Raw genomic sequence first — 12,520 nt, forward strand, 5'->3', positions numbered from 1 at the left:
GTTTCCTGGGTGAAATCTGAAACTAGCTTCCATACATGGAGGGCAAGGAGAGACCAAATAAAAGAGGCAGACCACTTTGAATTTGTACGTGGCCGCTTTAATAAGCAAGGGAATTTCCATATGTGGTTTGTCTTGGGCAGTCGTAAAACAAGTAGATCTCCGCATCTGCCCGCCAGAATGTTAAAAGTTTATGTCGAGGCCTTAACTGGGTTTAGTCATGTTTACTGTCCAGATGGTCTCAACAATACATTGCTCTCTGAGAGCTGCGACCTTGAAAATGGCTCCCACTGTGGACATGGTGAGTAGAATGTAAATTCCAAGGACCGGGAAGGGAGAGAGGAGCCACTGATTGCCCAGGTAAATAGCAATCATGTTCTCTCGATGACTTCCCCCAACAGAGGTAAATGTTTGAAAATAAACCATATAAAAATACTTGAAAAGAAAACATTAAGGGAAAAAAAGAAAAAGGAAAGATGGTATGGTACCTAGAATAATGACTCTCCCCTCCAAAGATGTAGGAACCTGTCAATGAGTCATATTACATGACAAAAGGTAGAACGGGGGATTTACAGATGTGATCAAATTAAGGATCTTGAGATGGGGAGATTTTCCTGGATTATCCAGGTAGGTTCAGTGTAGTCACAAGGGTCTTATAAGAGGAAGGTAATGACAAAGGAGATGGAATGATGGAAGCAAATTTGGAGTGATACAATTGCTGGATGGAAGGAATGTGGACAGCCTCTAGAACCTGAAAAAGGCAAGGAAATGGAATCTCTCCTAGATCCCAGGAGGAACCAGCCCTGCTGACATCTTGACTTAAGCTCAGTGAGACTGACTTTGGATTTCTAGACTCCAGAGTTATAAGAAAAATTTGCAGTGTTTTAAACTGCTAAGTTTGTGGTAATTTATTAAAGCAGCAATAGGAAACTAATACAGATAGAAAGAGTTTAGGTGCATTCATTTTTTAAACTTTCCTTAAGGAAAACCAATAGGCATTAAATATATAAACAAATCAAGAAGTAATGCTTTAAATCTATTTCATCACATTATAAGAGGAAACTACCAAAAATTAAAGATAAGAAAACACTAACCAATACAGTGGTCAAGTGGTAGCTGGCATTGAAAAACAAAGGATCTTAATTGAGAATATTATGTATACTACTAAATGTCTTTGATATAATAGCTAATTTTTAAAAACCCATTATAAACTTTCTAAATTAGCTGAGGGAAAACAGGCACACACAGACAACGTATACGCATGCAAGTGCTCACACACACAAACACACAAATCAAAACTATAAACAAACAGATATGAGGAAAATAAAACAAAAATAACAAAATATTGAAAACAGAAGCATTAAAAACGGAGCAGACAACATAGCAATCACAAACTAATATATATGTCACATCAATAAATATAAATTAATTCAATGGTAAAAGAAAAAAATTCATGTATTATATCAAAAACATCTTTATATGTTGTTTGAAAGAAACATGTTAAAGCACTATGATTGAGACAGCCTAAATGTTAAAGAATAAATGAAGACATAATAGACAAATGTTAATATGAGGGGAGGAAAATATCATCTCAATAAGGACAGAAAGTACACCTGGAAAAATGTAACACTCTTTAATGATTACTTAGGGAAAAAAAACTTAGCAAAAAAAAGAGAGAGAGAGAGAGAGAGAGAGAGAGAGAAGAGAAGAGAACTTTCTCAGTCTGATAAGTATCTATAAAAATCCCAGAGAAAACATCAAACTTAATGGTAAAATACCTAATAATTTCCCTCTGAGATCTGGAAGAAGACAGATATACTTCCCAGCACCACTGCTGTTCAACATTGTCCGTAAGGACAAAACTTTTGAAATAACTGAAGAAATAAAAGTTATAAGCGTGGGGAAGGAAGAAATAAAACTTTCATTATTCATGGATGATCTGATTGCATATATAAAAAATATGAAATAATCAATATAAAAATTATGAAAATCAGTAAGTGAATCTAGCAAAATCATTGAATTTATTAATGTAAAATGATGTATTTCTAATTGAAAAAAACAAATAAATAAAATTAACAAACAAAATATGCCATTTATACTAGCAGCTTAATACATCACATGTGGAGGAGTATATATCTAGGGAAACACCTTCAAGGCTCCTATAGAGAATATTACACAATATGATGAAAGAAATTAAAAAACAAATAAATGGAGGGATAGTTATATTTTGAAATGAATATCGCATATCAAAAATGTCAATTTTCCTCAAACTGATCTATATAGTGAATGAAATTGCCCAAAAGTCCCAGGAGTCTTTTTTGGGAATATGGGAAAATTGATTCTACAATTTATGTAGAAATAAGAAAAGTTAAGAATAGCCAAGGCAAGATAACAACAGAAGCTAAGGACTTAACATTACCATATATCAGGACCAGAGCTGTTGTGATTAAGACAGTTTGTTATTGGTATATGCACATAAAATAGATCAAAAGAGCAGAATAGACAGGCCAGAAACAGAACTACAGAGTCAATAGATTCAAGATAAAGGTGGCAGGGAAATACAGTAGAAAAGTGTTGTTAATTCCAATAAAGAATGAAAAAAAATATTTTAACATCTTTATTGGAGTATAATTGCTTTACAATATTGTGTTAGTTTCTGCTGTATAACAAAGTGAATCAGTTATATGCATACATATATCTCCATATCCCCTCCCTCTTGTGCTTCCCTTCCACCCTCCCTATTCCACCCTCTAGGTGGTGACAAAGCACCGAGGTGATCTCCCTGTGCTATGCAGCTGCTTCCCATTAGCTAGTTATTTTATATTTGGTAGTGTATATATGTCAATTCTACTCTTTCACTTTGTCCCAGTCTACCCTTCCCCCACACCATGTCCTCAAGTCCATTCACTACTCGCTGTGTATTTATTCCTGTCCTGTCCATAAGTTCATCAGAACAATTTTTTTTTAGATTCCATATTATGTATTAACACACGTATGTATTTTTCCCTTTTTGACTTACCTCACTCTGTATGACATACTCTAGGTCCATCCACCTCACTACTAATAACTCAATTTCATTTTTTTTATGGCTGAGTAATATTCCATTGTATATATGTGCCACATCTTCTTTATCCATTCATCTGTTGATGGACACTTAGGTTGCTTCCATGTCCTGGCTATTGTAAATAGTGCTGCAAAGAACACTGTGGTACATGACTCTTTTTGAATTACAGTTTTCTCAGTGTATATGCCCAGTAGTGGGATTGCTGGGTCATATGGTAGTTCTATCTTTAGTTTTTTAAGGAACCTCCACATTTTTCTCCACAGTGGCTGTATCAATTTACATTCCCATCAATAGTGCAAGAATTCGCCTGTGAAGCCATCTGGTCCTGGGCTTTTTTTTGTTGGAAGATTTTTAATCACAGTTTCAATGTCAGTGCTTGTGATTGGTTTGTTCATATTTCTATTTCTTCCTGGTTCAGTCTTGGAAGTTTGTACTTTTCTAAGAATTTGTCCATTTCTTCCAGGTTGTCCATTTTGTTGGCATATAGTTGCTTGTAGTAGTCTCACGTGAGCCTTTGTATTTCTGCATAACATAACAGTTGTTACTTCTCATTTTTCATTTCTAATTCTGTTGATTTGAGTCTTCTCCCTTTTTTTCCTGTTGAGTCTGGCTAATGGTTTATGAATTTTGTTTACCTTCTCAAAGAAACACCTTTTAGCTTTATTTATCTTTGCTATTGTTTCCTTCATTTCTTTTTTATTTCTGATCTGAACATTATGATTTCTTTCCTTCTGCTAACTTTTGATTTTTTATGTTCTTATTTCTCTAATTGCATTAGGCAGAAGGTTATGTTGTTTGAGATTTTTCTTGTTTCTTGAGGTAGGATTGTATTGCTATAAACTTCCCTTTTAGAACTGCTTCTGCTGCATCCCATAGGTTTTGGGTCATTGTGTTTTCACTGTCATTTGTTTCTACGTATTTTTTGAAATCCTTTTTGATTTCTTGAGTGATCTCTTGGTTATTTAGTAGCATATTGTTTAGCCTCCATGTGTTTGTATTTTTTACAGTTTTTCTACTGTAATTGATATCTAGTCTCATAGTTTTGTGGTTGGAAAATATACTTGATATGATTTCAATTTTCTTAAATTTACCAAGGCTTGATTTATGACCCAAGATATGATCTATCCTGGAGAATGTTCCATGAGCACTTGAGAAGAGAGTGTATTCTGTTGTTTTTAGATGGAATGTCCTATAAATATCAATTAAGTCAATCTGGTCTATGTGTCTTCTAAAGCTTGTGTTTCCTTATTTATTTTCATTTTGGATGATCTGTCCATTGGTGAAAGTGGGGTGTTAAAGTCCCCTACTATGATTGTGTTACTGTTGATTTCCCCTTTTATGGCTGTTAGTATTTGCCTTATGCATTGAGGTGCTCCTATGTTGGGTGCATAAATATTTACAATTGTTATATCTTCTTCTTGGATTGATCCCTTGATCATTATGTAGTGTCCTTCTTTGTGTCTTGTAATAGTCTTTGTTTTAAAGTCTATTTTGTCTGATATGAGACTTGCTACTCCAGCTTTCTTTTGATTTCCATTTGCATGGAATATCTTTTTCCATCCCCTCACTTTCAGTCTGCATGTGTCCCTAGGTCTGAAGTGGGTCTCTTGTAGACAGCATATATATGGGTCTTGTTTTTGTATCCATTTAGCCAGTCTGTGTCTTTTGGTGGGAGCATTTAATCCATTCACATTTAAGGTCATTATTGATATGTATGGTCCTATTACCATTTTCATATATGTTTTGGGTTTGTTATTGTGAGTCTTTTCCTTCTCTTGTGTTTCTTGCCTAGAGAAATTCCTTTAGCATTTGTTGTAAAGCTGGTGGTGGTGAATTTTCTTAACTTTTGCTTGTCTGTAAGGTTTTAATTTCTCTGTCGAATCTGAATGAGATCCTTACTGGGTAATCTTGGTTGCAGGTTTTTCCCTTTTATCACTTTAAATATGCCCTACCACTCCCTTCTGAAGTATTTTTCTTGATACATAATTAGCGTAACACTTAGCATAGAACCTTTAGTTTTAATGTCTTTTTCTAATTTCTTCTGTAAAGATGGTTTACCAAAATTATACCTGTCTAATTACACTACTTGCTAATGCTTACCTCTATTTATTTCTATTTATGTTCCCTAGGGACATGAACCATGTCTTATTAGTCTTTTTTATTCTTTACCAGTACCCAGAAGAGTGTTCTTGTAGTATATAAATAACATCTTTTATGCAGGAATTAATTTGCACTAATATTCAAGAAACAATGAAGTTGCACTAATATTCAAGAAACAAGATCTCTGCAGAGATTAGCATTTGATCCAGTCAGTGCCTTTTACTTGATCTTTGCTTATCTCAATAGGTGGCCCTGTCTCTCTGCTCAGTGCTTTTTGCTAAATAGCCTTGTACACGTAGGACATGCCTGCTCAAAGCTGTAATTACAGTACTGAACACAGTTCACTAACTCTCTCTGATGAGGTAAAATCAACTTGGTACACAGATGTGGCTACCAAGATTATAGGCCAAGTTCTGATCTCTGAGCTTAAGATGTGATATCTAAGATATGTTGTGAGCCCATGAATTTTTACAGTGGTTTGGCCTAGGTTCAAATATAAGAAAGTCACTAATAGTTTAAAAGGGCTTACTAGCATATGAAAAATCATTCCCAGTGTCAAATTAAGATGACAGAGTAGGAGGACATAAAACTCACCTCCTCCCAGGAGCACATCAAAAATTTATCTACATGTGGAACAATTCTCATTGAAAACTAAGTGGTGTCTGGCAGAAAGATTCCTGCGCAACCTAGGCTATAAGAAAGATCCACATGGAATTGGATCAGAAGGGAAGAAAACCAATCAGGTCACAATCTGTGCCCCTGGGATGGGACTCAGAAGAAAAAGGAGATTACATGGGCAGAGAACCTTCCTGGGGAGTGAATGGTTCAAGCCACATATTGGGTGCAACAGCCCTGGGGTCTGACAAGGGGAAGACGATACCCCTTGGCTGACTGGAGGGCTGGTGGACTAACATGAGTACTGTGAGAAGCCTAGATTCCATTTGTGAGGAGTGCGTGAAGGCTTTCTTGCTCCTGAAACAGGGTGGAGAGTGTGGATTGAAACCCTGTGAGTGAATGGCTGATTTCCTGTGATGGACCCAGTGTGTACCCCAGCCTGGGCTGACAAACACTCCAGCCCTGCTGGCCTTGTGTTGCAGCCCCACAGTGAAATGAATGCTATGACAACTGAGGAGAAAGCTCAGCCATGAGACGCAGAGGCAGCTCAAACTGTAAGCAGTTCTGAGCAGGGAGGGGACAGTCACTACTGGCAATTGCACAGGAGGCATACCAGAGGCAGTGTGGATCTCTGATGGCATCCCAACCAGTACAGCCTGCACCCCAACCCTCACCAAATACCCAGTAGTGAAACTGAGCAGGACCCTGTTGGGTTCCTGGGCATTGAAGGCTTTTTGTGCCCCCCCCCACCCCCGTTTCTTCTTTGTAGGAAAGAGACTTCAGCCTCCATGATCTTCCTTGAATTCCAAAGGGCAGGTTCAAACAGTTGCTAATCAGGGAAGGGAGGGGATGCAGAGACAAGGTAGCAGCAGCCAAGAAACAACAGTGCAGCCTTGGGACAGAATCATGGTTCTACCTCAATGGATACACATACTAATATGTTTGAGCTTTTCTACAGAACTAAAAACCCCAACAAATGGAAGATGTTAACTACTTAATGAAGCATTCTTCATTCCAGAGAAGGTCACAGTTTGATAACATCAAGAACCACAGAGGCTGATTGGGAGTTGCCTGAGGCCAAATTAAAGGAATGCAGACCCTGCACACACACTGATCCTTATCAGCAACCCCGCCCTTGAACCATTGCCGTATAACTCCTCACCAAATCCCCCTGGGTGGGGACAGTTTTTGAGGGCACAAGCCCTCTGTGTCCCCGTTTGCCTGGCAAAGCAATAAAGCTACTCTTTTCTACTTCACCCAAAACTCTAAGATTCAATTCAGCATCAGTGCACAGAGACTGAGTTTTCACATAAATACCAACCCCTCTTGCTCCAGCACTGCTTCCTTCTGGGATGAGGGTGCCAGTGCTGGGAGAGAAGAGCACACACTAAAAGGGAACTGAGCTAGCTTGGACCCAACCCTCAGCAACTTGAGACCCAACCCTACGCCTGATAGTGTTGTGAAGGCCACTGAGCAGAGGGAAAGTGCAACTTCACACATGAGTCTGGCAGTATGCCTCCATCTCCAGCCCCACCTCCTACCAAGGTGATAGCTGCCAGCACACCATGAGGAAAGACGTGACTTGTGTTCTCATCAAATCCAGCTGTCCCACCAAAGCCACTGGACACATGTAAACTATGTAGGGATGCTCCAACATAAAGACACCTTTCAAGACCACCATAGATAACTGTTTCACTTAATTTCAGAGACAGAGAAAGATAAGAAAAATGAGGAGAAGAATTTGTCTCAATTGAAAGTGCAAGAGAAAACCCCTGGAAAAGCAAATAATGAAACAGAAATAAACAGTTTACCAGTAAAGAATTCAAAGCATTAGTAGTAAGAATGCTAACTGAATTAGGGAAAAGAGTAGATGAACACAGTGAGAAGTTTAACAAGGAACTAAAAAATATAAAAAGAACTAGTTATAACTGAAGAATAACTGAAATGAAAAACACACTACAAGGAATGAAAAGCAGACTAGGTGAAACAGAAGAATGCATAAGTGATCTGGAAGATAGAATAATGGAAATCATCTAGTCAGAACAGCAAAAAGACAAATTTAAAAAATTAGAACAGTTTAAGGGATCTTTGAGATAACACTGAGTACACAAACAGTCACATTTTATGGGTCCCAGAAGGAAAAGAGAAAGTGGAGGGGATCAAAAAATGTATTTGATGAAATTATGGCTGGAACTTCATAAGACTGAAGAAGGAAACAGATATCTAGACAAAAAGCAAAGAATGTCCCCAAAAAGATGAGCCCAAATAGACCCACATCAAGACCTATAATTAAAATGGAAAAGTTAAAGATAAAGAAAGAATTCTAAAGGCAGCAAGAGAAAAACAGAGGCATATGCAAGCAACACCCCATGAGGCTAACAGCTGATTTTGCTGCAGAAAGTTTGAAGACCAGAAGGGAGTGGCATGATATATTCAAAGTGCTAAAAGGGAGAAACCTGCAACCTAGGATACTCTACCTAGCAAAAGTATAATTTAGAATAGAAGGAGAGTTAAAAGCTTTTCAGACAAACAAAAATGAAAAAGTTCATCAATACTAAACTGACCTGAAAAGAAATGTTAAAAGGTCTTCTCAAGGTGGAAAAGAAAAGCTTATAACAAGAAATAAGAAAGAAGCAAGAACAAGAAGTAACTAGGAAAGGGAAAAAATGCCACTAGTAAAGGCAAATATATAATAAAGAATGAGGATCAATGACTTAGTACAAAAATTAAAAGACAAAAACTGTAAAATCAAGTATAACTACATAATGAGTAAAGGAATAAACATGAAGATGTAAAGTCTGACATCAAAAGCACAAAATGTGGGAGCAGGGAGTAAAAAATGTAGATCTTTTAGAAAGTGTCTGAACTTGAAGGAGTACCAGTTTGAAACAAATAGATATAGTTATAGGTCAACATGTACAAACCCCATGGTAACCACAAATCAAAAACCTACAATAGATACAGAAAAACAAGGCTGAAATGAATACAAACATACCACTAAAGAAAAGCATCAAACCACAAGGGAGGAAACTAAAAGAAGAAAAGAACAGTGAAGAACTACAAAAACAACAGAAAACAAGAAATAAAATAGCAATAAGTACATAACTATGAATCATTACTTTAAATGTCAATGGACTAAATGCTCTAATCAAAAGAAACATGGTGGCTGATTGGGTAAAAAAGAAGACTCTTCTATATGGTGCCTATGAGATACTCACTTCAGAACTAAAGACACACACAGACAAAAGTGAGAAGCTGGAAAAAGATATTTCTCATACAAATGGCAATGACAAGTGGGGGTAGCAATACTCACATGATACAGAATAGACTTTAAAAACAAACTCTATAACAAGAGACAAAGAAGGACATTATATAATGATAAAGTGATCAATACAAGAAGAAGACATTATACTCATCAATATATATACACCCAATAGAGAAGCACCTAAATATATAAAGCAAATAATAAAGACATAAAGAGATAAGTTGACAATAATAAATAGTAGCAGGGTACTTCAACACCCCACTTACATCAATGTCTTACATCAAAGACAGAAAGCCAAAAAGTCAACAGTGGTCTTAAATGATACAACAGACTAGTCAGGTTAATAGATATCTAAAGGACACTCCATCTAAAGACAGAAGAGTACACTTTCTTTTCAAACTCACGTGGAACATTCTCCAGGAGTGATCACATGCAAGGCCATGAAAGGTCTCAACAAGTTTAAAAGGATAGAAATTATATCAAGCATTATTTCTGATCACAACAATAGAAATCTTTTACACAAAGAAAAATAGTAAAAGCACAAACACATAGAGGCTAAAAAACATGCTACTGGAAAAAATTTGAGTCAAAGAAGAAATCAGAAAATACCTCAAGACAAACGAAAATAGGAACAGAACTGTCCAAAATCTGTGGGATGCACAAAAGCAGTTATAAGAGGGAAGTTTATAATGATACAGCCTACATCAAGAAACAAGGAAACTCTCAAATAAAAATCCTGGCCTATTAGTATATAAAGGAACTTGAAAAAGAACAAACAAGCCCAAAAGTCAGCAGAAGGAATGAAATAATAATGATCAGAGAAGAAATAAATAAAATAGAGACCAAAAAAAAAAAAAAAAAAGAAAAGATAAATGAAACCAAGAGCTGGTTCTTTGAAAAGAAAAAACAAATTGATAAACATTTGGACAAGTTCATCAAGAAAAAATAGAGAGGGCTCAAATAAACAATATAAGAAATGAAAGAGGACAAATAAGATACAACAGGGATAAAAAAAATCATAAACAAATTGGACAACATATAAGAAATGGACAAATTTCTAGAAATATCCAACTTCCCAAGACTGAATCAAGAAGAAATAGCCAATCTGAACAGACCTACCCCTAGTAATGAAATTGAATTTGTAATTAAAAAACTCCCAGCAAACAAAAGCACAGAACTGGATAGCTTCACTAGGGAATTCTACCAAACGCATAAAGAAGAGCATACCTATCCGTCTCAAAACCCTCCAAAAAACTGAAGAGAGTCGAACACTCCCAAATTCATTCTATGAGGCCAACATTACCCTAATACCAAAACCAGACAAAGACATTAGGAAAAAAGAAAATTACAGGCCAATATCTCAATAATGAATATAGATGCAAAAATTCTCAAAAAAATATTAGCAAATCTAATTCAAAACTATAAAAAAAGGATCATGCACCATGATCAAGTGGGATTTATTCCAGGGACACAAGGTTGGTTCAATATTTGCAAATCAATCAATGTGATACACCACGTTAACAAAAGGAAGGATAGAAATCGCATAATCATCTCAATAGACACAGAGAAAGCATTTGCCAAAATTCAACACCCATTTATGATAAAAGGTCTCATGAAAGTTGGTATAGAGGGAACACATCTCAACACAATAAAGGCCGTTTATGAAAAACCCACGGCTAACATCATACTTAGTGCTGAAAAGCTGAAAGCATTTCCTCTAAAAACAGGAGCAAGACAAGGATGTCCACTCTCACCACTTCTATTTAACATAGTATTGGAAGGCTTAGCACAGCAATCCGACAAGAAAAAGAAATGAAAGGCATCCAAATTGGAAGAGAGGAAGTAAAATTGTCACTATTTGCAGATGACATGAAACTTTATATTGAAAACTCTGAAGTCACCAAAAAAGTTATTAAAACTAATAAATACATTCAGTAAAGTTGCAAGATACAAGATTAATATACAGAAATCTGATGCTTTTCTCTACACTAATAATGAACTGCCAGAAAGAAAAATTAAGGAAACAATCCCATTTACAATCACATCAAAAGAATAAAATACCTAGGAAAAAACATAACCAAGGAGGTGAAAGACCTATACCCTGAAAATTATAAAACTTTGATGACGAAATCTGAAAATGATATGAAGAAATGGAAAGATATCTCATGTTCTCAAACTGGAAGAATTGATATTGTTAAAATGTCCAAACTACCCAAGCAATGTATAGATTTAATGCAATCCCTATTAAAATACCCAAGGCATTTTCCACAGAAGTAAAAAAAAATAATCTGAAAAGTTATATGAAACCACTAAAGACCCTGAATTACTAAAGCAATATTGAGAAAAAGGAACAAAGCTGGAGGTATCATGCTCCCTTACTTCAGATTATACTACAAAGCAATAATAACAAAAACAGCATGGTACTAGCACAAAAACAGACATATAGCTCAATGGAACAGAATAGAGAACACAGGAAAATACCCACACACTTATTCCCAATTAATCTATGACAAAGGAGGTAAGAATATACAATGGAGGAAAGACAATAAGTGGTTCTGGGAAAACTGGGCAGCTACATGTAAAAGAATGAGATTAGAACATTTCCTCACACCATATACAAAAATAAACTCGAGATGGAGTCAAGACCTAAATGTAAGACCTTAAAACATAAAATTCCTATAAGAGAATGTAGGCAGGATACTCTTTGACATAAATCGTAGCAATATTTTTCTGGATCTGTCTCCTAAGGCAAAAGAAATAAAAGCAAAAATAAACAAATGGGACCTAATTAAACTTAAAAGTTTTTGCATAGCAAAGGAAACCATTGACAACACACAAAAGACAACCTACTGAATGGGAGAATATATTTGCAAATGATATGACTGATAATTGGTTAATATCCAAAACATATAAACAGCTATTATGACTCAATTAAAAAAAAAAAGGGCAGAAGGCCTGAATAGATATTATTACAAAGAAGATATACAGATGGGCAACAGGCACATGAAAAAATGCTCAACATCACTAATCATGAGATAAATGCAAATCAAAATCACAATGAGAGTGCTCACTTTGGCAGCACATATACTATAACTGAAACAATACAGAGAAGATTAGCATGGCCCCTGCCCAAGGATGACATGCAAATTCGTAAAGCAAAAACCACAATGAGATATCACCTCATACCCATCAAAATGGCTGTTATCAAAATATCTACAAATAACAAATGTTGGCCGGGATGTGGAGAAAAGGGAACCCTAGTACACTGTTAGTGGTATTGTACATTGGTGCACACACTATGGAAAACATTATGGAGTTTCCTCAGATAACTAAACATAGAACTGCCATATGATCTAGCAATTCCACTGCTGGGTATATATCCGAAAAAAAATGAAAACACTAATATGAAAAGATATATGCACCCCAATGTTCATAGCAGCATTATTTATAATAGGCAAGATATTAAAGTGACCCAAGTG

The 12,520-nt window shown here is 36.0% G+C and overlaps 1 non-coding gene across 1 annotated transcript; it reads left to right on the forward strand.

The window, feature by feature from the left end:
• The first annotated feature begins 12,104 nt into the window (after positions 1-12,104).
• Positions 12,105-12,211, forward strand: LOC112407786 (U6 spliceosomal RNA). The gene has a single exon (XR_003004833.1). It is a non-coding gene; the product is annotated as a U6 spliceosomal RNA (small nuclear RNA).
• The last annotated feature ends 309 nt before the right edge of the window (positions 12,212-12,520 follow it).

Source organism: Neophocaena asiaeorientalis, unplaced genomic scaffold (assembly GCF_003031525.2).
Source record: "Neophocaena asiaeorientalis asiaeorientalis breed wild unplaced genomic scaffold, Neophocaena_asiaeorientalis_V1.1 scaffold149, whole genome shotgun sequence".
Taxonomy (NCBI): Eukaryota; Metazoa; Chordata; class Mammalia; order Artiodactyla; family Phocoenidae; genus Neophocaena; species Neophocaena asiaeorientalis.